The sequence below is a fragment of the Maniola jurtina genome, chromosome 1, assembly GCF_905333055.1.
Source record: "Maniola jurtina chromosome 1, ilManJurt1.1, whole genome shotgun sequence".
Lineage (NCBI taxonomy): Eukaryota > Metazoa > Arthropoda > Insecta > Lepidoptera > Nymphalidae > Maniola > Maniola jurtina.
This window is the reverse complement of record NC_060029.1, coordinates 15301080-15326581: the sequence shown is the minus strand read 5'-3', so window position 1 is coordinate 15326581 and position 25502 is coordinate 15301080. Positions and strand designations below refer to the sequence as shown.

Genomic DNA, 25502 nt, shown 5'->3' with positions numbered 1-25502 from the left:
GATATGGAACAGGTGGTCCCGCGATCTGATCGTCATCTCACATGCGAGACTCATTTGCTCTTTACTACTCTTTGTTCGAAACATGTTTTGCTATTAGGCATATTTCATTGAAGAAAGATAATTGCTATGGTGGAACACACAGAATCTGATACAAACTTACATACATACATGCATACATACATACATAGACTGCCAAAATCACAACGCTTCCTTTTGGCTTTGCCGTAGTCGGGTAAAAAACAAAGAGTGTTTCCATAACAGACATCTAAAATAAAAACTGGCTAGCATAATGTAATAATAGTTAGATTGGGGCCGACAGCGACGCCGCGGTAGCCTCCACGTTATGATGACCAGATATGGAACAGGTGGTCCCGCGATCTGATCGTCATCTCACATGCGAGACTCATTTGCTCTTTACTACTCTTTGTTCGAAACATGTTTTGCTATTAGGCATATTTCATTGAAGAAAGATAATTGCTATGGTGGAACACACAGAATCTGATACAAACTTACATACATACATGCATACATACATACATAGACTGCTAAAATCACAACCCTTCCTTTTGGCTTTGCCGATGTCGGGTAAAAAACAAAGAGTGTTTCCATAACAGACATCTAAAATAAAAACTGGCTAGCATAATGTAATAATAGTTAGATTGGGGCCGACAGCGATGCCGCGATAGCCGCCACGTTATGATGACCAGATATGGAACAGGTGGTCGCCGCGATCTGATCGTCATCTCACATGCGAGACTCATTTGCTCTTTACTACTCTTTGTTCTAAACATGTTTTGCTATTATGTTTATTTCTTTAAAGAAGCGCTTTAACCTAGACTTATTACTTATTGCTTTTTATTATTAACATGATTATCGTCAAGCGCGAGCCTATCTCACAATGAAATAAAAAACCGGCCAAGTGCGAGTCAGGTTCGCGCACCGAGGCCACCCCTCGGCCACCCGAGGCTTCCGTACTCGGGTATTTTTTGAAATTTTGCACGATAAAATGAAAATCTGTTTTAGAATATGTACAGCCCTTTCATAATTATGATACCCCACTTGGTATAGCTGTTATCTTGCTTTGAAAATTGAAAATACTAATTATTTGTTCGTGAACACATTTTAATTTTTTTTTAATGATGTAACCACCAATTCACGGTTTTCGGATTTTTTCCTTTACTTGTGCTATTAGACTAGCTACCTGGCAAATTTCATGATTCTAGGTCAAGTGCCCTGTAGGTTTTCTTGACATACACGATAGACGGACAGAAGGACAGACAACAAAATGATCCTATAAGAGTTCCGTTTTTCCTTTTAAGGTACGGAACCCTAAAGAATGGGTGAAAACTCAATATCGCTGGTGAAAACTCAAAAGCAACTTGTTAGATTACCTTACCTCGTTGTGAACTTAGTGGCGAAGCTTGTACCTAAAGCACATAAAGAAATAACAGGAAAAATGCAAATACCTTAATTTAAAACATTTTCTAATTTATTCTATCTAATAGTTCCATCGCACGTTAGATTATTTCTTACGATATAAGAATAAATAAGTAATTACAAACATAATTTTATCTACAATCGAAATCAGTTTCGCGCAGCTGCATATATTTAAATCAACCTATTTGAGAAACATTTTTAATGAAAATTTAATGTTTCTTGTGGGTACCTATATGAAGACTGGCAATTATAACAACATGAAATAAATTAAGCATTTTCAAATAATTATAAACACCCCCTTTATTTACTGTTTTTTTTTTTGTAGCTATTTGGCGCAAAATTACTTTCTGACATCTCATCATCATGTCGTTATAGAAACAATTAAACTTTGACACATGTGTAAATTAAAAATTTATAACACCCCCGACAAGTGAAGGTTTTTGGATTATAGCTAAGAACACTCTCGATCATGGCACCTTTCAAAGAAAGAAAACTAAATTAAAATCGGTTCATTACTTTAGGAGCTACGATGCCACAGACAGATACACTGATCCACACGTCAAACTTATAACACCCATCTTTTTGGGTCGGGGGTTAAAAATACTTTCGATACCAATGAACTTGGCCGTCCGAGAAAAACTAGCAAGAAACTTGGAGGTTGCTTTTACTTACAGAAAATATCAATAGACCCAACCTCAAAAAAATGGAGAAACCCATAGGCTATACGAATATATTTTCACATTAAAGTTAATGGAAACAGAAATGGAAAACACAATAATCGGACGAGTTTACATCGATACGGCCCGTTTCATTCGCGATCGCCGATAGCGCGCCAATCGATGCTTATCTACGTATCTGCCATATCTGCGTACCCTCGACATGGGTAGGCAAGGGTGGTTTTCCATCGTGCTCAAATCAAGATCAACGAAGCTGAAATAAGTTTTTAACCCCCGACCCATAAAGACGGGTGTTATAAGTTTGGCGTGTGTGTCTGTCTGTGGCATCGTAGCTCCTTAACTAATGAACCGATTTTAATTTAGTTTTTTTTGTTTGAAAGATGGCTTGATCGAGGTTGTTCTTAGCTATAATTCAAGAAAATCGGTTCAGCCGTTTGAAAGTTATCAGCTCTTTTCTAGTTACTTTAACCTCCACTTGTCGGGGGTGTTATAAGCTTTTTAATTTACACTTGTTGAGCTAAATTTATTCACTAATGCCGTCTACGCTAGGCGTAGATCTATGCTACACCGCCACCGACGTAGTTCGGTCGACCAAATGTAAACTTACTGTTAAATGTAAATATTCTGTAAATTATGTGTTAAAATAAATAAACAAACTGTCAAGTGAGCGTCGGATTCACAGACGAAGGGTTCCATATAAATAAAACTTTTTTGTGAAGTAACAACAAATTCACGGATTTCCGATTTTCCCCTTTACTTGTGCTGTAAGAAATTGCTTCCTGCTTAATTTCATGATTTTAGGTCAATAAAAAGTATCTTATAGGCTTTGATTCCCTTGACGGATCTTGAGAAACAAACCGACAACAGACATACAACAGACGGACAGACTGACAGACAACGTAGTGATCCTATAAGAAATCCTTTTTATATCTAAAGATAGGATCTGAAGGTTTTTCATCAAAGGCTCGCACAAAATAACTATTTATCAATTTTTAACCACAAGTTTATTAAGTTTTTATACATAACCAAATTATTGGCTTTTAATTGTAACGCAAGGTGACAAATTTTCACTTAAAAACTAATAAGACCCGAAGGCACAGAAACCATTTACTTAGAGTTCAGTGTTCGAGGGTCTGAGTGATATTATCACAGCATTTCCTAAAACCCTGCAAGGTAGGGACCTATATGAAACCAACACATACAACCAAAATTATAGTTTTAAAAGGGCAATAAAAAGGTAACAAAGCTGTCCCGCATTAAGAGTCCATTAGAAAGAGTGGAAATCTTATTAATTCTTTATCAGAAGGGCGCCTTATCAGCTGAGTACCCTTGATTTATGTTCTGTTATCAGTGGGAGATGTAGGTGGCGCCAAGACTATCTGCCTTATGAATTTGAGGTATGGATGGCGGCTTCCGTGCTTTTAGATTGCGGTGGTGCTAGTAAACAGTCGGAGCCGTGATAGCCTAGTGGTTAATACATTCGCCTTCGATTCGAGAGGTCAGGGGTTCGATCCCGAGCACGCACCTCTATTTTCGGAGCTTCATATAAATTATTACTTGCTTTAACGGTAAAGGAACGTTAGGTACATCAAGGCTACATCCACAGAGTAGACAGCGCTTCAACTATGCATCCCGATACAGTATAAAGTGGTTTTTTGTAAAACAACAGCGCATCGAGCGGTCGGATCACAATATCCAGCGTATGTTCCGTCATAATAGCGACGGCCCATATTGCATTGTGGAGCTAATTGGATAGAGATGCTTATCGCGGCCCGATAAAATGGAATAGATAACATTCTGTAGTGACTTATTAAGGTCGTTCTCAGAATAATATTAGATGGTACGATACGCCCGTGTGTGGACGGACAGCAAAAAAATGCACTCGTCATTGTGTAGGTGAATATGGATCAAATATTTAAAATAGTTGTGTGGAAAACGCTGTGTTTACCTCAACGAAAGATATCTCCGTTCATTGATTAACTTATTGATAGATTTACCCTATCACTAGTGTTTTGGAGGTTACAAATTCAAGAGGTGAACCTTCTTTCAGATTAACCCTATCAAAAGGTAGCCCTTTCGAAGGAATTAACTCATAATCGGGGGTGTACGGTCCTTGGTTTAGAAGCTCCAGAAGATCTATATTCATATTCTGATCGTTACAGCGCGCGTGACAATCGCAATAATCACTGATTGGCCACTGATTTGAAATTACAAGGCAACTCTAAAGATTTGTATGTAAATCTTTGAGCCCGTTTAACTTTAATACAGAATTTTAATACATTATTACAGAAATCTAGAAAACAACAGACACAAAAATAAGTAGGTATTAAATTTCTAGCACGTGTCTAGCATTCATTTTGATTGGTTTAAATTCAAATAAGGATAAAAAACTACGTTTGCTTGAAGTGCAACAAACTTTAAACGATATAGTGAATTAGTTTTGTTTACGTAAAGTCTTACTCGACAATCAATAATGTGAAAATATTTTCTTAATTGACCAATTGAACTTGGGACTTATTATTTACATACATAAATCACGCCAAAACAAAACTAATCGACAGCGAAAATTGTGTTTTCTAAGCAAAAAGCATATTTTTTCATGTAAAATTTGTATGTATAATATTTTTGTTGTCGGTACACACAGCCTATCAGCGATCAGTACAACGTATCGCGTTGTGTAGTTTTTGCGAAATTGGTCCCGATCGAGTCTTACGGCTGAAGGAGATTCCTTGAACCCTGCCTCTTGCCTGATCTGATACTCTACCAATCTTGGCACTGCTGATTCAACATGGAGTATTCTTATTGTTTTTACTCTCAATATAAATGTCTTGCCGGCAGTTTCATTTCAAAGTCAACTATCGATAGAGATTTTTAAAAGATTAGTCGCTCAGTTTCTGTTTCAGTTTTTGGTTTCTAATTGTTATTTCCGATTGTATTTTTTTATTTATAAAATTAGTGGATTAAGTTATTTATCATTATTTTTAAGTGCTAACAAATTGTCCTTTTGCTTTTATTACTCCTTTGGAGCTATATTTCTTAAAAATTATTATGTCTAAAAATGTGATAGGTCATTCTTCTTATAGGTACTATATAGTTTCTCCTACCATAGTTTAAGTGGTGTGTTATACAGAAAAAGACACAAAATAGCAATAGTACGTGTGTTTTTATTTCTATATAAGACTGGATCAGATAGATCGTGGTCAAACGCTAAAAATATACGACCATTTTGATGCCCATAGATAAAACAGGAGTAATTTAAAAAGACGTATCAATAATTATCTCCCACTTCATAAATAGCAAATCACCTGCAGGTGTAAACGTGTTACACATAATGAATGGGATGTTCAAGGCTCCGATGTGAAAGTGGCCTAACCGCAAAGAACTGTGAAAACAAGAATTTGGACATCGAAATTTTAAAATTCGTTTCTGGTAAATCACACGTTTATACATTGTACTCACAGTAGGTAATTAATTACCTTATAATTATAACCTTAGGTATGGATTAATCCATACTCATAAATTTCAAGTTTTTATATTTTTCTCATAGTAATTAATCCATAATCATAATCATAATCATATTCTTTATTTGCTGAATACAGGTAAAAAAAGTTGTACAAAGAGCATACAATGAGTCCAATGTATTCAACCATTTCTGGCATGCAAATATAGTAATTAATATAATAATTCTCCCATACTCATAATACTATGAATGGGAAATGAAAATGAATGTGTCTATCTGTGGTAAATTTTACGTATTCTGATATATCAGGTAAAGAGATAGATTGCATCCTGGGGCTGGCGAATATAGGCTACTTTTGTCCCGGTAATTCATAGAGTCCTCACGGCTCTAGGTTTTCAAAATCTAACTCAACGCGGACAATGTCACAGGCAAACAGAATATGGACATAAGCTCACGTTTTTAGATCTCCGCTCTGGTGCATAGATTTTACTTATTTATTTATTAAACCACACTGGCTTTCAAAAATTTGCGAACGTTTATAAATTATGCGTTGGACTGACTAATTTATCAAGAAAAACCAATGCCGAATCCCTTTGCTGGTTTTACAAATGGCTAAAATGCTGAAAATTGACAAATTTTCATAAAAAATAGATCACTCTTGATAAGTCCTGAATTTCAACATATAATCTTTAGGTAATCTACGTATGTCAGACAACAGAAGGAAAAAGGCCCTGATAGACCATGATTAATTAACTTTTCCAAATTAGGGGTTAGACCATTTTCGTAGAGTCGCGTTGGCGTTATTTTATAGTTTACTTGATATTACATGGCGCTATCGGTAGTTCATTATTATGCGTTAATAAAACTATTAGAATCGTGATGGAAGATATGCATCTAACTACGGAGTTATTTAGTAGCTTGGAAGATGAACTGAACCTGTTAGGTTGGGCGGGTCGGTAAGAGGCACCCTGCGATTCTCCTCCATCGCCGCGCCAGCCCACTACTAAGTACAGATAGATCTCCTCTCAGAATGAGAAAAGTTCAGGCCACCAAGCTGGCCAAGTGCAGATTGGTAGTTTTTACACATTTTAAATGCAGAATTATAAGTCATGCAAGTTTCCTCGACTTTAAATTATCAGAATCAAAGCTACTTAATTCTGAAAAGTTAGCAAGGACATTCCAAATAGGAGGCCGGTGAAATATATCTCTTTTTGGTTGTTGCGGATAATGACGGAAGACGGTGTTGTAATATACGTGTTTATCAGTTGAGGGCATGATCAACAAACTTATGGACATAACAGTAATTAATTATTATCTTATATGCTATGGTTTAAGTGATATTTCTTAATCCAACCTACATAATTTTCCATCCCCCATAACCCCCGAACCCAAAAGGAGGGGTGTTATAAGTTTGACGTGTGTACCTATCTGTGTATCTGTCTGTGGCATCCTAGCTCCTAAACTAATGAACCGATTTTAAATTCGTTTTTTTTGTTTGAAAGGTGGCTTGATCGAGAGTGTTTTTAGCTATAATCCAAGAAAATCTGTTCAGCCGTTTGAAAGTTATCAGCTCTTTTCTAGTTACTGTTTAACCTTCACTTGTCAGGGGTGTTATAAATTTTTAGTTTACGTCTTGTTAGTGGACTATCACTTGACACCTAAGTTTGAAAAAATGATTGCAGCATAAGGTCAATTGCAAAGGTTATCGGGTACGTAAAACGAATGTAAAGTTTCCCTATATTGTGTTGTGATTCTGTATAAGTACTAGTCATACTTTGTGGTTTTCCTACGAAATTGCAGAAGGTGTTTGTTGATTTAATGCTTATCCATGAGTTAATTATTATTTAAAGGTATTATGATGTTATTGAGCCTGCAACACAGCAGTCTACAGGCAATATCACCTAAATATATAAAAGAAAAAGGACTGACTGACTGACTGATCTATCAACGCCAAGTTCAAACTACTGGACAGATCAGGCTGAATTTTGGCATGCAGAATTTGCACTTGGCCAGCGTGTTGGACTAGCCGAGGGCTTGTTCATTCTGAGAGGAGACACAACGTAATCAATAGTGGGCTGACATTGAATTAAGATGATAATGATGATGATTTTACTCAGTTGATAGATACTTATCACACTAATATTATAAAGGAGAAAGTTTGTATATGTGTGTGTGTATGTTTGTTACTCTTTCACGCAAAAACTACAGGACGGATTGGGCTGAAATTTAGAATGGAGATAGATTATACCCTGGATTAGCACATAGGCTACTTTTTATCCCGGAAAATCAAAGAGTTCCCACGGAAATTTTAAAAAACCTACATCCACGCGAACGAAGTCGCTGGTATCAACTAGTCTCTATTATTTTCGAATTATTATTAGCTCCTAAATGTAAAGTTCAGGCCATTTAGGTAATCGAGCTCTTGATAAATAAACTCGGGTTAAATAGGTGTTCTTGTGGCGTGTATGGGTGGGATAGTATCGGCCGGTCACGAATCTTGCTCTGCCATGGAACCTATCTCTGCACGTGATACTGCTCTAACATTTTTCTTGCGCAACAATGGGTGTAATCGAGTATGCAGTATTTTGTAGCGCAATTTCTATAAGGATAGCAACTTTGTAGAGCGATTGCGAAAAAGATAGTAATTTTGTGGTGTCCTAAAGCGATTTTAGAGCCGTTGTCCGCCTTCTACCCGGGTGGTCGGGGGTTCTATCCCGGGTACGAACAGTAGCGTGAACAGCTGGCAGGTCACAATAGAAAATAAGTGTTGATTTATCACAACCAGGGTAGGCAGTACTTTTATACCTCTATGAGCTGCACGCCACTGGGTACTTTTCATATGTGCGTCTTGCTTTAACGGTGAAGGAAAACGTTGTGAGGAAACCTGCATGCCTGAGAGTTCTCCATAATTTTCTCAAAGGTGTATAAAGTCAGCCAATCCACACTTGGCCAGTGTAGTGAACGATGGCCAAAACCCTTAAGACTCGTTCTCAGTAGTGGGCTGGTGAGGGGTTAAAATAAACTTATTATTATGATGTACAAAGTCTTTCATTAGACTTTTAGTATCCCACAAACACTACGATCGCGAGGGATAGAGAATCATCAATCCTGCTAATATTGGGATTGAAATTTTAATGCCATGTACCTACTGCATTCCCTGCAGGCACTCAACTACAGAAGTGACAGAAGTGCAAATGCTACCCGGTTTCTTAGTTACAACTTCTAGGAGTCGTCTTGTGTTAGTTTTGATTGCGCGTCATATTAGTTCAACCCTTTAAGAGGGCTCTCTGCGTCACTCGTTTTATACAAACGTAGTTCCAGTTTCATTTGAATACTAAGCAACCAAAGTCCACGAAATTTTGCAAACATATTCTAGAAATTAATACTACGATAGGAACTACGATTGTATGAAGCGAGTGACGGAGAGAGCCCTGTTAATAGCAGTCCAGTGATTGCCCTCAATGAAGTCTTAAGTCCCGGCCTCGGAGACTCAGTAACAAATGTGTTAACCAGTTTAAATGTACAAACAGGCGTAAGGCATTGTTCGATAGCCATCGCGCCACACAAAGGGTGGCGTATCGTGGTAGCCGCTGTGACAAATGAGCCGCAAGCCAGCGCCCACCCAGAGCGCCTGCTGTGTTCTGATACCCTGGTATCGCGTTACCAGGACTGATCCTCATCTTGGATGGTGTTACAATGGAGATGTAGAAAACCTCTGTTGCCTGTAAAAAATACTTTTTAGAGTTCTATACCAGGGTGCCAAACGGGACCTTAATACCAAGCCTCCACTGTCCGTCCGTCCGTCTGTCTGTCTGTCAGCGGGCCGTATCTCGTGAACCGTAATAGGTAGAGTCGAAATATTCATAGAATGTTCATGTTTTTCTATTGCTGCTATAACAACAAATAATAAAAAATTCAAAGCTGCTATAAAAATTTCAAAATTCAAAAGGTTATTAATTCTTGTAACTACGATGATACGGTACCCTTAGTGTGCAAGTGCAATTCACACTTGACCGATTTTTTATTTTTATTCAAAAACATCAGATTTTCTAAATTCTCATTTGGGATTAATCCAGTAGTCGCTTTTTAGCACAAATGTAAATTAAAAATTTATAACACCCCCGACAAGTGAAGGTTACAGTAACTAGAAAAGAGCTGATAACTTTCAAACGGCTGAACCGATTTTCTTGGATTATATCTAAGAACACTCTCGATCAAGCCACCTTTCAAACAAAAAAAAAACTAAATTAAAATCGGTTCATTCGTTTAGGAGCTACGATGCCACAGACAGATAGACAGAGGTACACACGTCAAACTTATAACACCCGTCTTTTTGGGTCGGGGGTTAAAAAGGATGGCAGTAGGTTGCAAAAACTTAAGCAGTAGATAGTTTGCTGTTTTATGATATCCTAGTATCGTGGTACAATTACAAATCCTCAATTGATGCTGTTACATTCTGTTACAATAGAGTTCAATAGACCAAGAAGACATAAGGGTGGAGAGACATAACAAGCGACGGGACCCATTGAAAAGCTGCACTTATTATCTAATAACTAGTCTTACTTGCTAGTAATATTACGAACAGTAGTAGTATTACGAACAGAATCACATTACAAACACGCAGCGTATTGTGGAAGCGGTGCGGGTAACAAATGAGTCGCAAGCCAGCGCCCACCCAACATGCCTGCTGTATTCTGATACCGTGGTATCGTGTTACCAGAACTGATGGTCATAGGAGATGATACATGGATATTGATACAAAGTAGACTTTGCACTTTACAAAAACATTCTAGGGATAGTTAGATTGCATGGAATCGGGGTGCTTAAATTTCGAACTGATTTAGTTATTATTCGGACTTTTTATGTTACTTAGGTTAGGTAGGTCACCTAAGGTTTAACAAGTGAATGCTCGTAAAAAATCGGGTTTTCACACAGATAACAAATGTAAATTAAAAATTTATAACACCCCCGACAAGTGAAGGTTACAGTAACTAGAAAAGAGCTGATAACTTTCAAACGGCTGAACTGATTTTCTTGGATTATAGCTAAGAACACTCTCGATCAAGCCATCTTTTAAACAAAAAAAAACTAAATTAAAATAGGAGCTACGATGCCACAGACAGATACACAGATACATAAAACCCCTCTTTTTGGGTCGGGGGTTAATAAGGTTGTTTCCGTTATCTTTTACCATCCAGATTTGGTAAATCTACATACTATCAGTAGGTATTATGAATTCTTAAAAAAAATTGTGAACTCGAAGGACTGTTGGAAGTTAAGACGTTTGTCAAATAGCAAAGACAGCAAAAGAATCTAGGTATGGCACTAACTACTATAATTAATATCATGTTGTAGGGTTTATCAAACACGGTATACAATTTCAAGAAACTGCTTTCCTTTACATGCACTGTAAAAGAATGTGTCACTAGCATAGCTCTAAATCTACTTTAAAAGTTAATAAAACAGGAACATCAATACAACCATGCTTTAACAAGAATGCGCACACACATGAGAAAACCTTATTAATATTATTGCTTCCCATTGCTTGTTAAACACAAACCACCGGATCCTTTACACGTATTAAAGGAGCAATGTATCACAAAAAGGCGATTGTAATCTGTAGCACAGGTGGCCGGTAACACATCGGTAGCTCTTTTTTACATTTTTTATCTCTGTCACACCCATTTGTTTGTCCATTGTGGAGCCGTCGGTGGTTTTTGTTAGATTTATTTTTTGTTTCAGCCGATAATATTGTTCTCGGATCAGGAGATTGGGATCTGGATGGCCGGTACAAATGTTGTTAACGTTGATATAAAAACACCAAAGAAAGACCCATACAAACTTAAGATTTGGTTTGTAATGCTGTCACTTTTTGGCAACAGTTGTTCAAATCATTGGATTCCTCAATAGGATAACGATAATTAGTGTCAGTCCCTAGCCGTAAGTATATTGTATTGTATTTTAGATGATTTAGATAATTTAGCTTAGTTTAACTTAACTTAACTTTAACTTAATTTCCATCTTATTATATTCTTTTAAAATTTATAACTTAGGTATTTTTTCATAGTCCTTAGGTTAGCTATTATATTATTTTTTATATTTTACTGTACGACTTATGTTTATGTTAATGCATGCTGTGACTGCCCGTAAGTGGAGTTGCATAAGAGCCCTAGACTTTAAGGAACAACATGTATTTAATCTAAATGTGTAACTCTGTGGGCGGTACTATAGTAAATAAATAAATAAATAAATAAACAGCTTAATGCGATTGCCAAAAAGTGACAGAATTAAAGAAATGTGAATGTAAGTCAGCAGAGTGAACTAGAGTGAGAGATCGGTTTGATCATGAATCGACGATGTGTCAAATATTAGGCTATGGTGACGTGAAATCAAAGAAAAATAGGGCTACCTTAGGGCTCCCTGTGTCAAATGTACCTACTAACATTTGACGCCTGCTAGTGACGTCGAAACCTCGACGTTATGGTAGAAGTTCCCTAAGGCCTCATTCGTACGAGAGCTTTTTAACGCCCGTTGAAAAAGCGTTCAAATAGAACAAATTCCCAAGTATCTGTTGACACGTTAACGCCTTTTTATCACGCACTGTTGTGTTTCCAGCGCAACGCCGGGTTTTAACGCAACGCTTTTTTAATGCTCGTGCGAAGAAGGGCTAACTGTCGTAAACTATGAAATCAGTTGTGCAAGTGGGCGTTACACAGACACACACACAAATTCTTACAAAAACGTCCGTTTAAGTTCTGATAAAGTACATCGAGTTACTGGACTAAAAGTTAATGTCAAATAAGCTCGGTGGCTATCATTTAGTGTTAGACAATAGACACTGAGTTAGCGAATCACCCCGCAGGAAAGACTGAATATCTTAAGTTTAGTGTATCAGTGGCGTCCAAGTATGGCGTGCTCTTGTAAAGAATGTCGCGTCATCTTTATAAGTGTAACGAATTTTTAATATGTTATCTGTGGGTGTTTATATAAACTTTATAAGCCATTTCGCTGGCTTATTGTTGGTGGTTTATTTTGCAGAGATTGTCAGCCTTTTCTTTCATCATCATCATGATCAACTCGTCGCCGGCCCACTACTGAGTACAGGTCTCCTCTCGGAGAAGAGTTTAGGCCATAGTCTGCCACGCTGGCCCAGTGCGGAATGCGGATTGGCAGACTTCGCACACCTTTGAGAGCATTATGGTGGACTCTCAGGCGTGCAGGTTTCTCACGTTTTCCTTCACCGTTAAAGCTAGTGATATTTAATGGTATAAAACACACATTATTCCCGAAAAGAGGTGCGTTTCCACAATCTCACATCGCAACTCCCATCGGCGGTGTCGCCACTAGATTACAACATGGGGTTATTCAAGGGGCGGACCAACAAATTCCCGAAAAGCCGGCTACGCATCGGCGGTTCCTCTGGTGCTGCAAATGTTCACGGGCGGCGGTAATCACTTAACATCAAGTGACCCACCTGCTCGTTTGTTCACTATTTTTTATTTAAAAAATATTTTTTATTTGAATTTTGTCCAATGTGAATCTCTCTATAATTTGAATTTTACGTAAAAATAACTAACTGAGATCTAGGTTTCGTAATTGACCTTCCACGTACAAAGAAACATAATAGAGAACTCACGACATAGCTCCAGACTGGAAACATAGACGGTATCTAATGATATACAACAACATTATCCTTGGCTTTATCTCCGGGATCTTATCTCTGTCATCTTAACGACTGGCAGTTATCAGCTGGCGTCTAGTTTTGTTTTCGTTTGAGAATAAGGGCGGCAATACACGAGCAGTCATTTCTATACCCCGTTCACTTAAAAAACTGTTGCAGAAATCACTCTAATATTATAAAGGCGAAAGTTTGTATGTGTGTATGTGTGTGTGTGTGTATGTTTGTTACTCCTTCACGCAAAAACCACTGGACGGATTTGGCTGAAATTTGGAATGGAGATAGATAATAATAGCCTGGATTAGCACATAGGCCACTTTTTATCCCGGAAAATCAAAGAGTTCCCACGGGATTTCAAAAAACCTAAATCCACGCATGCGAAGTCGCGGGCATCGGCTAGTAATAAATACCATGAATTCCACCAATCACAGAAAAGAAGATTGTAATAATGATTGATGAAACTTTTCCATAATCGACCAGCTTGTTTACCTCGGATCAATTAAATTACACTGGGTGAATGGAGCTTTAGTTTGATGTCAAACGTGTCAGTATACAAGTGTAAATTGAAAATTTATAACACACACTGACAAGTGAAGGTTACAGTAACTAGAAATGAGCTGATAAGTTTCACACGGCAGAACCGATTGTTTAAATTAAAATCGGTTCATTAGTTTAGGAGCTACGATGCCACAGACAGATAGGTACTTCTTTTTGGGTCGGGGGTTAAAAATATTGCCGTTCGGTGTGCAGCATTTAGTTCAACGTATTAATAATATTTGTGAGTATCTTTTTACAAGATATAGGTCCATTGATTGCTCTATATTTCTTGAACAGTCGATTGCTCTGGCCAGCCCTTAGCAATAACTTGAAGTTGAATTGTCAACTGCTCATGCGGTTGAAAACGACTGCTAGAGCAGTGAACATGACTGCTTGAGATATCCGTTTACATCTGCTGAAATTGGTCGTGAATGGGCACCCTAAGCGATAATATTATAATAGTATATCTACGCTTGTATAAACTGCACTTGTGTTACTGGGTACCTACTTTACGTATACTTTTTGTAGTTGTAGTGTCTTATAAGATGTTATCATAATAATATTATAAGTGGATAGTTAATTAGGTTCTTATATCGCATTCCATATCGTAAATCATTTGCATCCTGCATTGAATTTTTATTTTAGTTAATAAAGCAATTCTTAATCTCTTAAAAATCATTAACATGGACGAAATTTAAATATATATTTTGTTTAAAAATGGACATGGACGAAATTTAAATAAATATTTTATTAACATACTCTCGTAAGAAAAAATATTTATATATAAAAATTTAAATAGTAGTTTATGGGGCTCTATCTAATAGAGAAAAATTTTTAAAAAATATTTTTCTTTATTTTTAACATAAATTATAATTATAAAATTAACGCTGTACGGAAAACGATTAATGACGTCATAAGGAGTAAACGACAAATATTTTCAATTTTTAGAGTTCCGTTCCTCAAAAGGAAAAACGGAACCCTTATAGGATCACTTTGTTGTCCGTCCGTCCGTCCGTCCGCCCGTCCGTCCGCCCGTCCGTCAGCCAATAGGGAGACAGTGCGAGCCAATCAAAGGTGATCGCGTTCGTGTAACTTACATACTGTAGCTGTCAAATTGGGGCGATAGGCCTGCAGCAAAAAGTCAGCCCCCTAGATATAAGAAAAAATAATATGTATAGGTTATAGATGATATTAAAATCCTAGGACTCCAATAGTCTAAAACGTGCCAATAATAGCGCAGCAGGTTTTCATCGCGGAATTGGCAGTTGCGTCCAGTTTTGGCACATTTTGGCACGTCGCAGCGAAACCGATACGCGCGGCACGTAAGTTAGACGATCCGATTGCGCCGCGATATTTACTACGCGCACCTCTGAGCTTAGATATATGTGACTAAATCCCGCTCTAGGGGTTTTAGAACATACAGAGAAAAGTAAAATGGGTGAACAAAAATAAAAACGGATTATTATAACACTGGCGCGATATAAACCAGTAGATGACGCTCGCAACTTCGTCCGCGTGCAATACACAAATTTTCAACCCCTATTTAACCCCCTTAGCGGTTTTTTTCAATAATTCATTCGTAGTGGATGCCCACGTCATAATAGGTTTTTGCATGCCCAGCCTGATCCGTCCAGTAGTTTGAACTGTGCGTTGATAGGTTAGTCAGTCATTAAATTATTTTTATTATTATTTAAATAATATTATACTAATTAATTCAAGGTTCTTAATTTGTTGATTAAGATACAATAAAACATCACACTAATATTATAAAGGCGAAAGTTTGTATGTGTGTGTGTGTATGTTTGTTACTCTTTCACGCAATAACTACTGAATGGATTTGGCTGAAATTTGAAATGGAGATAGATAATATCCTAGATAGATATCCACATAGACTACTTTTTATCCCGGAAAATCAAAGAGTTCCTACGGGATTTTATAAAACCGAAATCCACGTGGGCGAAGCCGCGGGCATCTTCTAGTTGACTATAAATTTAAGGAATATGACGTATTTCATACACCATATTGAACTTTCCTATAAATCTAGTTGATTGATACGTTTAAATCAAGAATGCCTGCAATTATCCATTTATTGCTCTACAAAGTAAAAAAAATACATTAAATCGTTTTGAGAACGGCCATCAATTTGCCAAAGCTACGTCCCGCCGAAAATATCGCCCATAAAAATGTTAATACTGTAATGTAACTGCACATTCCTTATGTGTGTAATTTGCCACTTTTAAAAACGAAAAATGTTCTATAGTACTACTATAATTTACAGACGGTAGCGATTTTAAAAGCGGAATCCATGAGCATTCCCGTAAAAGCATGTCTGGCTAGCAAGCTTCATATGGTAAGCATACTTGAAGCCTGTTTGAAGCAATCGCTCAAAGTTAAAAGCTTACACACTTTCATTTTGCTTGAATGAACTTAAAAACCTCGAGTGTGCACGTACTCACCTGTGAATCTTGTTTAAGCCTCTTTAACTCTTTAAGAATATTTTAACACATCGACGTGATAACTTTTACCTTTTACCTACAATTATACTGAACAAAATAAAATAAAATTTTCCCGTAATTTAGGGCTGCTGTAAGAAATCTTTTCAGTAGAGAGAAGATGTACTTTGTGCACGTTTTTCCTTGCATACCACATATCTATGTTTTAGTTTTATGTTATTGGTACACAAAAATAAACATAATAATCGATAAGGCTAGTACTACTATTATCTACTAGTATCTACTTTTTTAAGACATAATGAAAAGTGAACACTTTAAGATCTAAAGTGTTCACTTTAGATCTTAATCTTTTAAGAAGAACTAGATAAAAACTAGGGCTGAATTTTGGAATAAATGTGATTTAAAAATTTAAAAATAACGGTGATAGCCAAATAAATGCATTGCTGAAGTTGAAGAATACAATGTTCTACGACGATCTGTGACTGTGCTTGTATTTCCCGCTTCCGCTCTGCCACCCGCGCCGCTTATGAATTGCGCCAACTGTGTAACTGTCCAGTCGATGCAGTATTCTTGTAAAACGGCCGTTTAGGAAATAGAACATGGAAATGAAGGCATTGGTAGTGCACGCGAAAATTATATATTATGGTACGATACGATTGCGACTTCAATGTTATTCTAGAAGGACATTACTACATAGTTTTTAGGGTTCCGTTTCCGAAGGATACCAACGGAACCCTATTTGTAAAGCCTGCGCTGCCCGTCGGTCCATGGTGTCTATCTGTCAGCGAGCTGTATCTCGTGGACCGTAATAGGTAGAGAGTTGAAATTTTCACAGAATGCGTATTTTTATTGCCGCTATAACAACAAAAAACAATAAATTCAAAATTATCGCCTGGAAAATTATTAAAAGGGCTTATTCCTTATAGTTGGATCGGAACCCTTCATTTAGGTACGAGTTTGATTAGCATTTGACCGATCTATTAACCGACGTCAAAAAAGGAGAAGTTTCTCCATTCGTCGGAATCTTTGTTTCCTTGACGGAAGCTTGCATAGCGCATGCTATTACTTATACAAAAATCATATTATAAAAAAATAATTTTACTGTTCCTTTTATATCATCTACTTCTACAAAGTACTTAAATTACGCCTTGTTTGAATTTTTTAAGATAACTACAAACATACATTTAATTTAAAGCGAAATACATATACCTAAAAGGTCTTAGGTATATTAGGTATTATGTTTTAAATACTGCAAAAACTTTTTAGGCAGGTATATCTATGATGGGTTAATACGAAGTTTGGTTAAATTATATAAATTAGTAGGTAAACTAAAACAGCTTATCTAAAATGGCTGTCTGCATTTTTGAAATCTAATCAAATATGCAAAACTAATTCAAGAAAAATTCAAATTAAATTTTGATAACGCAAGTATGTAAAATTACAAGTAGGTACATTACCTAGTTAATACCGGCTGAATGACTATCACATACGGAACCTGCCAGTGTGAAGGGGTACTGCTGGTCTCTTTACAGTCGCCGAGCGATGCGCAGGAGCGCCCGCTATATTCCCTCACTCTCACAGTCCAGTGTAACGGCAATCCGACACGACCGGAGAGAGGAAACTCGTATTCAGTAGTGAAGATTCACCGAGTAGTGAACTCTAGTGAGTAGAGTTCGAAAACACATCAAACTCCAAAACGAATTTAACAATCAGTTTAAAAATCACTTTAATTGATTTAAGACGAAGTTAGTCTTTATTCGTACGTCATACGTTAGCTTACCCATTTATTGCAGTTCTCAGATAAAATCAACACCAGACAACAACAAAACTGCAATAAAATTAATGTTCACAAGTAAAACCTAATCATGTAATTAAAAACAGACCAATAAAAAAATGCTCGCTATCGCGCTTGCCATCCTACGCGACCGTGTGTCGTTCTCCGTAAAACAATGGCTGGCGTTCCGATAAGGCTCGCTTATAAATAATTGGTCTACGATAAGCCTAATTAGCACGGTGTGATCGCCCGTATCTCACGCCAGGATGACGATAATGCATGTAATTAATTTTTAACGAAGCTCGCTGCTCCGGGCACACGTGTGTCCGTTTTAGGTGGATATAGCCTACGCATTACATTTTGTTAGAGTGAGCTAATTATTATTAGAAATGAATACAAACATTTAAAAGAATCTAAAAATAAATAAATGCTCTTATAGGACACTGCAAGATGTCTATGATGATTGATTAAGAGGGCTCATTCGGTCACTCGTTTCATACAAACGTAGTTTCAATTTCATTTGAATATTAAGCAACCAAAGTCCATGAAATTTTGCAGACATATTCTAGAAACTAATATCTATGCCTGTGGTTTTCTAGATTTCTGTTAAAATATTCGGTTTCAAAGTTACGCGGTCTTAAAAATTCACATACAAATCTTTGAGCCCCTGTAATTTTAAAACTACTCGTACATATTTTTAGAAAAATCTAGTTTCTAGAATATGTCTGCAAAATTTCATGGACTTTGGTTGCTTAATATTCAAATGAAATTGGAACTACGATTGTATGGAGTAAGTGACGGAGAGAGCCCTGTTAAAATGCTTGAATGAAAAAACCTCGTCATATTTTTTTTAAAGTTATAAATACATCGATGGTTATAAATTACTAGCTGATGCCCATGACTTTGTCCGCATGGATTTAGATTTTCAATCTGCTTTTCGCCGGAGTAAAAAGTAGCCTATGTAGTGATAATAACCAAGTTCCGAAAACCAACCAACTACTCATAACATATGCTACTTACTGGAGATTCAATGGAAGTGAGGGAAAAATATGTCAAAAAATTGGTTGTCTGTAAAGTCGGTTTACTGACGATAGTTGAACGTGACAACAAAGGCCGATTGTGCTTCTTTGTCGCTCGTTCCGCGCTCTCGCTTGCACTTCAAGCCTTACATGGAACGCCTCAGAGCGAGGTAACGCCGCATGAGTCATGTTTTTTCGTGCGTGCAGCCGGCTCTATCGAATTATAAGACGTTGTCACGTCAAAAAAAAAAACTTCTGTCTACCCTAAACTGACTAATTACTTCAACAGATTTTGGTTAAACTATTCCCACCAAAATCAGTTAAGTATAGTAATTTAAAGACCATTTTAAAATGCCAACATAATGCACTATTTGTTAAACTTGCATTGCAGATAAAAAGTATTTGTACGCTATCCAGAGTCGAGATACGGGATTGAGTTTTATAGCCGCGCCGGAGCGGACAAACAGACAGATAGCGAGGGGTTGTAAACAAATATAATCTGATCATTAACATTATGTAAGTAGACTGTAGATTATTTAGAAAACACTGGCGAAATTGCGTCTTAGATCTTTAGAGATTAGTTAGTAAGGCGATTCTAAGAGAAAAAGATGTCAAATAATAGACTTTATGAGTAAAAAAATTAATAAAGATAGAAACTTACTATTAAAATTGGAGATATACTTAGTAGACAAACTAGAAGCTTTTACACAAGTTTAAACATCTGCTAAAAGTATGCTCCTGAATAAAGCAGCATCTAAAATTATGTACCTACGTTGTGTAGTTATGTACCTGAACCTGAAGTTATGTACTTAAGAGGGCTCCTCCGTCACTCGCTTCATACAATCGTAGTTCCAATTTCATTTGAATATTAAGCAACCAAAGTCCATGAAATTTTGCAGACATATTCTAGAAACTAATATCTATGTCTGTGGTTTTCCAGATTTCTGTTAAAATATTCGGTTTCAAAGTTACGCGGTCTTAAAAATTTTCATACAAATCTTTGAGCCCCTGTAATTTTAAAACTACATATTTTTAGAAAAATCTAAAACACCACAGACACAGATATTAGTTTCTAGAATATGTCTGCAAAATTTCATGGACTTTGGTTGCTTAATATTCAAATGAAATTGGAACTACGATTGTATGAAACGAGTGACGGAGAGAGCCCTGTTAAGTCTTTCTTTAAATTTATAGACTAGCGCTGACTGCAATCAGACGTTCTGGTAAGTGATGATGCAGACCAAGATGGAGCGCGCTTACCTATAATCCACGACAGGTCGAGATGGCAATCTGAGTGGTGACGCCCCGCACAGCCGCACAACCCCCGACCTAACTCGGTGAGAGATAGCGCAGAGCGTCCCCCGCCTCATACCGCGATTGCCATCTTGACCTGTCGTCTACTATAGACAGATGACTATTCACTTTTGACTTGAAGGTTGAGGTTGAAGGAAGGTTGAAGTCAAGCAAAGTCGAATGCATGAAATGTCTTGAATACATTGTACATCGAGCTCGGTATCTCTCGCCACCCTTATCGGTCCCGTATTTTACCGTAGATGGTATCGCGCCTCAGTGCGACTCTCAAGGCTGCGATAACACATTAATAGGGTAGATAGCGAACGTTGCATATAAATGTTATTTTACATTCAGACACACACTTATTTCCAGAACTTTCTACAATGAAAATAAGTATAAAGGAATTACAAGTTTTTACATGAATGCCCAAAACAGCAGTTTACCAAATATTTTCAGGATAGGTACATATTATGTATCTATGTATAGACCTATGTGAATTTCTTTATTCCACCATAATTTCAATGCCTGAACACATTTGGATGTAATATGAGGTGCAATTATTAGAATCCTTACATAATCCCGAATGACACTGGCTATACTTAAATTTGAAAAAAACCAATATGGTGGCTGTATGGCCCCATTTTTAAATGTGATTTTTTTAAATTTTAGTTCGTTTTTGAACAGAGCATTACTTACGTACGAGGTAAGATTTATTTAAACAAAATCATGTCTAATCTTCATTAGATTTAACCATTTTAATGTCTAGATAGATAGATAGAACACTTTATTGCACACAAAAACACATGTAAAGGAACACAACACAGAAAAAAGAAAACAGAAAAACAAATTGTGTGCAAAGGCGGCCTTATTGCTTGGAGCAATCTCTAACAGGCAACCTTTGCTGAAAGGTTAGGTATAACTAAGTTTAATAGGTAAGTATGATGTGGAAACATTAAAAATAAAGTTGATTTCCTCCCTTATAAATAGTGTTTAGAGGGGCGCGCGGCGCGTGGATAACAATCTCCTTAGAATTTATTCCCGTCTGATAAGCGTTGATAACGTCCTCCCTCCCCGAGATGCGATCTGATTAAATAGCGCGCCTTATCGCCAACCCTGAGGTTCTACCCGGCTACAGAGTAATGCGAGAATACAGGGATATCTGTTTTTATATTACTAAGAGCTAGAATATTCAAAAAACAAAATATAGGTATGAATATAAGCGGGTATTTGTACGTTGATAGGTAAGTATGTCAGTCAGTCAGACCTTTTTATATACTTAGTACCTACATGAAAACCTCGCAAACTTAGCTCTTTACAAATAGTGGGAGCCAGTCTTGAAAACATTGCATATATCAAGTGCTATTTTTTAATGCAGCTTATGTCTGCTTACCGAAGCGTATATTATACAATAAATGATTATGATTTATAATTAATTATTTTACTTAATTACTACAAATTTAAACGTAGGTACTTATTTAAATATTTTTTTATTCAAAAGATCAGATAATTGTTTAAAATTATATATCGAGATAACTGCTCAAAACTCAAAGGGGCATTAACTGATAAGTCTGCTTCCCTTAGTTAAGAGGGCTCTCTCCGTCACTCGTTTCATACAATTGTAGTTCCAATTTCATTTGAATATTAAGCAACCAAAGTCCATGAAATTTTGCAGACATATTCTAAAAACTAATATCTATGTCTGTGGTTTTCCAGATTTCTGTTAAAATATTCGGTTTCAAAGTTACGCGGTCTTAAAATTTTTCATACAAATCTTTGAGCCCCTGTAATTTTAAAACTACATATTTTTAGAAAAATCTAAAACACCACAGACACAGATATTAGTTTCTATAATATGTCTGAAAAATTTCATGGACTTTGGTTGCTTAATATTCAAATGAAATTGGAACTACGATTGTATGAAACGAGTGGAAACGAGTGACGGAGAGAGCCCTGTTAAATAATTAAAATTGAACTTAAGTTAAGTCAAGGCTAATAAGAACAATGACTTATGACTACAACAAAGAGAATACGTTTTATAAAAACCTACCTAACAAAACAAAAAAAAAATCCACACAAGCACAAATAAATTAGTTAGTATCGTATCAGTATATATTTTGGAGACTTGCAATTAGCAAAGACATTTTATTACCGCGGTAAACAAATGAACCTCTCCAAATAACAGAATAAGATAGAAACTTCGTATAACTAGCTTTTAATTACATCTTCGTCTAGGGTTTTTTCAAAAATCTCAATTGAATAGAAATTCAAATGGGATTTTTAACATAGATTAAATCTATCTAGAATCTATTTTTTATTTATTTAATTTATTTAAACAGCTTTATTGCACAAAAAATACAAAGATAATAAATGATACAATTTTAGAAATGCAAAGGGCGACCTTATCACTAAAGTGATCTCTCCCAGGTAACCCGTATGTTCGAAACTACAGAACTATAAGACGAGGAGTCGTCGTGCAGCTATATATTATACAATTAGGTATACATAAACATACACTCTAATAGGTACATACTATACAATAAATATCTAAATATATATATATATATATATATATATATATATATATATATATATATATATATATATATATAAATATATATAAAACATTAAATCTGTTAATATAGTTAAATAAATAGTACATAGTTAAATAAATAGCGTCGTGTACATAATATACTATGACAGAAACTAAAGATTTATAGTGATAGATAGTGTTTCTTGACACGATTTTTAAAGATTGCCAGTGATTTGGATCGTCTTATTTCGACCGGAAGTGCATTCCACAGCGAGGCTGCTTTTATAGTGAATGACTCCGCGTAGCCATGCGTATTACATTTAGTCATTTTAAGCTTAAAATCACAGGAGGGACGCAGGACGCGATCACGTTCGAAGGAGCTAAGAAATTTAAACTGATCTTTAAGGTAGGGTGGTGACCAGGGATGGAAAAGTGTGGCAAACAGGATAGAAAGAACATGTAGATTACGTCGATGTCTAATAGGGAGCCAGTTCAGTTTTTTACGATATTCAGAGATATGATCGTATTTTCTTAGACCAAAGATGAACCGAATGCACAAGTTTTGCAATCGCTCTAATTTGTTTAAGAGGTCTTCATTTAAATCTAGGTAGCAAGCATCGGCGTAATCTAAGATGGGAAGAAGAAGGGTATTGGCAAGCAGAGTCTTGGTCTTGACTGGCAATAAATTTTTCCACCTTTTCAGGGACCCATAAGCACCGAAAACTTTTTTACTGACAGCTGAAACCTGCGGTTTCCATGATAGATTGCTATCCATGATAATCCCAAGATTTTTCACAGTGTGATTGTAAGGAAGCGCAGAACCATCAAAGATCACTGGTGGTAACGAGGGATAATCAAGTTTAGAAATTTGCCTAGAGTTACCAACAACAATGATCTGGGATTTAGTAGCATTTACCAACAGCCCATAAGCTTTACTCCAGCCGCACACCACATTCAGTTCTGAGTTTAGTCGTTTAATAGCTTCAGCAATTTGTTCTACAGGAGTGGTCACATAAAGTTGGAAATCATCCGCATAAAGATGATATGGTAAAGAAAGGAGGTTGGTGACGGTATTGATAAAAACGGAAAAAAGTAAAGGAGATAGAACACCACCCTGCGGGACACCAGCACTGAGACGACAATATGACGACAGTTTATCTTTAACTCTGATACACTGTGAACGATCATATAAATAGGACTGAAACCAACTAACAGCAGCTGTAGATATGTTAATGGATTTGAGGGTGGCCAAGAGTATTTCAAAATCAACAGTGTTGAATGCATTTGAGAAGTCAAGCAGTGCTAATATCGTCACAAGTTTATTATCAATACCGTATCGAATGTCATCGCAAACTTTCGTCAAGGCCGTAACAGTGCTGTGCCCTCTGCGAAAACCAGATTGAAAGGGGCTAAGTATATTATTTTTAGTTAGGAACAATGTTAGTTGGGAATGGGCAATGCGCTCAAGGACTTTAGATAAGAAGGGAAGGATGGAAATAGGACGGTAATGAGAGAATAAAGTTGGGTTGGTAATTTTGGGAATAGGGATAACTTGAGCAACTCGCCAAGCACTGGGAAAGGTGTTAGAGGAAAGGGAGTGATTAAACAGATGGGATAGAATATGTAGGATGCAATCTAAGCTTAAAATAATCATCTTGCGACTAACTCCATCACAACCTATGGCGTCTGATTTCACTGCAAGGATGTGCTTTTTAATTTCATCAGGACTGACCGGACTAAAATTAAACATAGTAAAGTTTGGTCTTGGCTGCGAGTTAATGGAGGAGATGGTTTCTGATTTATTAAGTATATTCGTTGGAACATTCGTAAAGTGGAAGTTTAGTGCATTAATGTCAATATTCTGGGCAACGCCCTTATGCTGTTGTCCAACACCCAAGGATGCCAAAAATCTCCACACTTTTAAGGTACTTTCACCACTCACTGAACTGTGAATATAGTTACGCTGAGCGTCCCTGCACATTTTATTGCAGCGGTTCCGCAGTCGCTTATACTTAACTAAGTTTGCCTCTGAAGGTTTTAGTTTGTATTTTGATTTAGCATAGTTACGCTTTGTCATGACAAGCTTAATATCATCAGTGAGCCACGGTGCAGGCAAATGTTTTAACTTAATTGGTCGGAAAGGAGCATGTATATCAAAAAGTTCAATAAGAAGGGAATTGAAGATAGAAAGCTTTTCATCCATCGTGGACGCATCGAAAATTGCATCCCAAGCTATGCCATTCAGATCGCGCAAGAATTGGTCATTGTTAAATTTTTTAAAACTACGGCGCATCACTATAGTCGGCTTACGCTTAGGTGGACGCACCCTATACGATGCATACACTAGATCGTGATATGAGAACGCGTCAGCAGATAGCTGACCATGAGCACTAACATGGTCCGGGTCGGAGACAATCATGAGGTCTAGCTGTGAGGGCGCACAATTTGGGAAATAGTGGGTTGGGTTTGTTTGGAGTATGGACAAATTTGAGCTATTAACTATATTTTTTAATTTTTGAGCTCGAGTTCTATGTTAGAAAGAAAGCCTTCATGCAAATTTTTTTAATTCTATACACAGTCGTTAAGATAAGACAAAGTTTCGAATTCAGAAGGAATCAAACAGAAATAAAATTTTATTTTAAAT

At 36.7% G+C, this 25502-nt stretch overlaps 1 protein-coding gene and 1 long non-coding RNA gene across 3 annotated transcripts in view; both read right to left on the bottom strand.

Moving 5' to 3' along the window:
- Positions 1-25502, bottom strand: part of LOC123866471 (zinc finger protein ush) — a 240163-nt gene that overhangs the window by 129201 nt on the left and 85460 nt on the right. The gene's annotated exons all lie outside the window — the stretch shown is intronic.
- On the bottom strand, positions 3659-21003 carry LOC123866684. The gene is made up of 3 exons (XR_006796246.1): positions 20945-21003; positions 9807-9816; positions 3659-3670 (listed from the first exon to the last, which is right to left on the bottom strand). It is a non-coding gene; the product is annotated as an uncharacterized LOC123866684 (long non-coding RNA).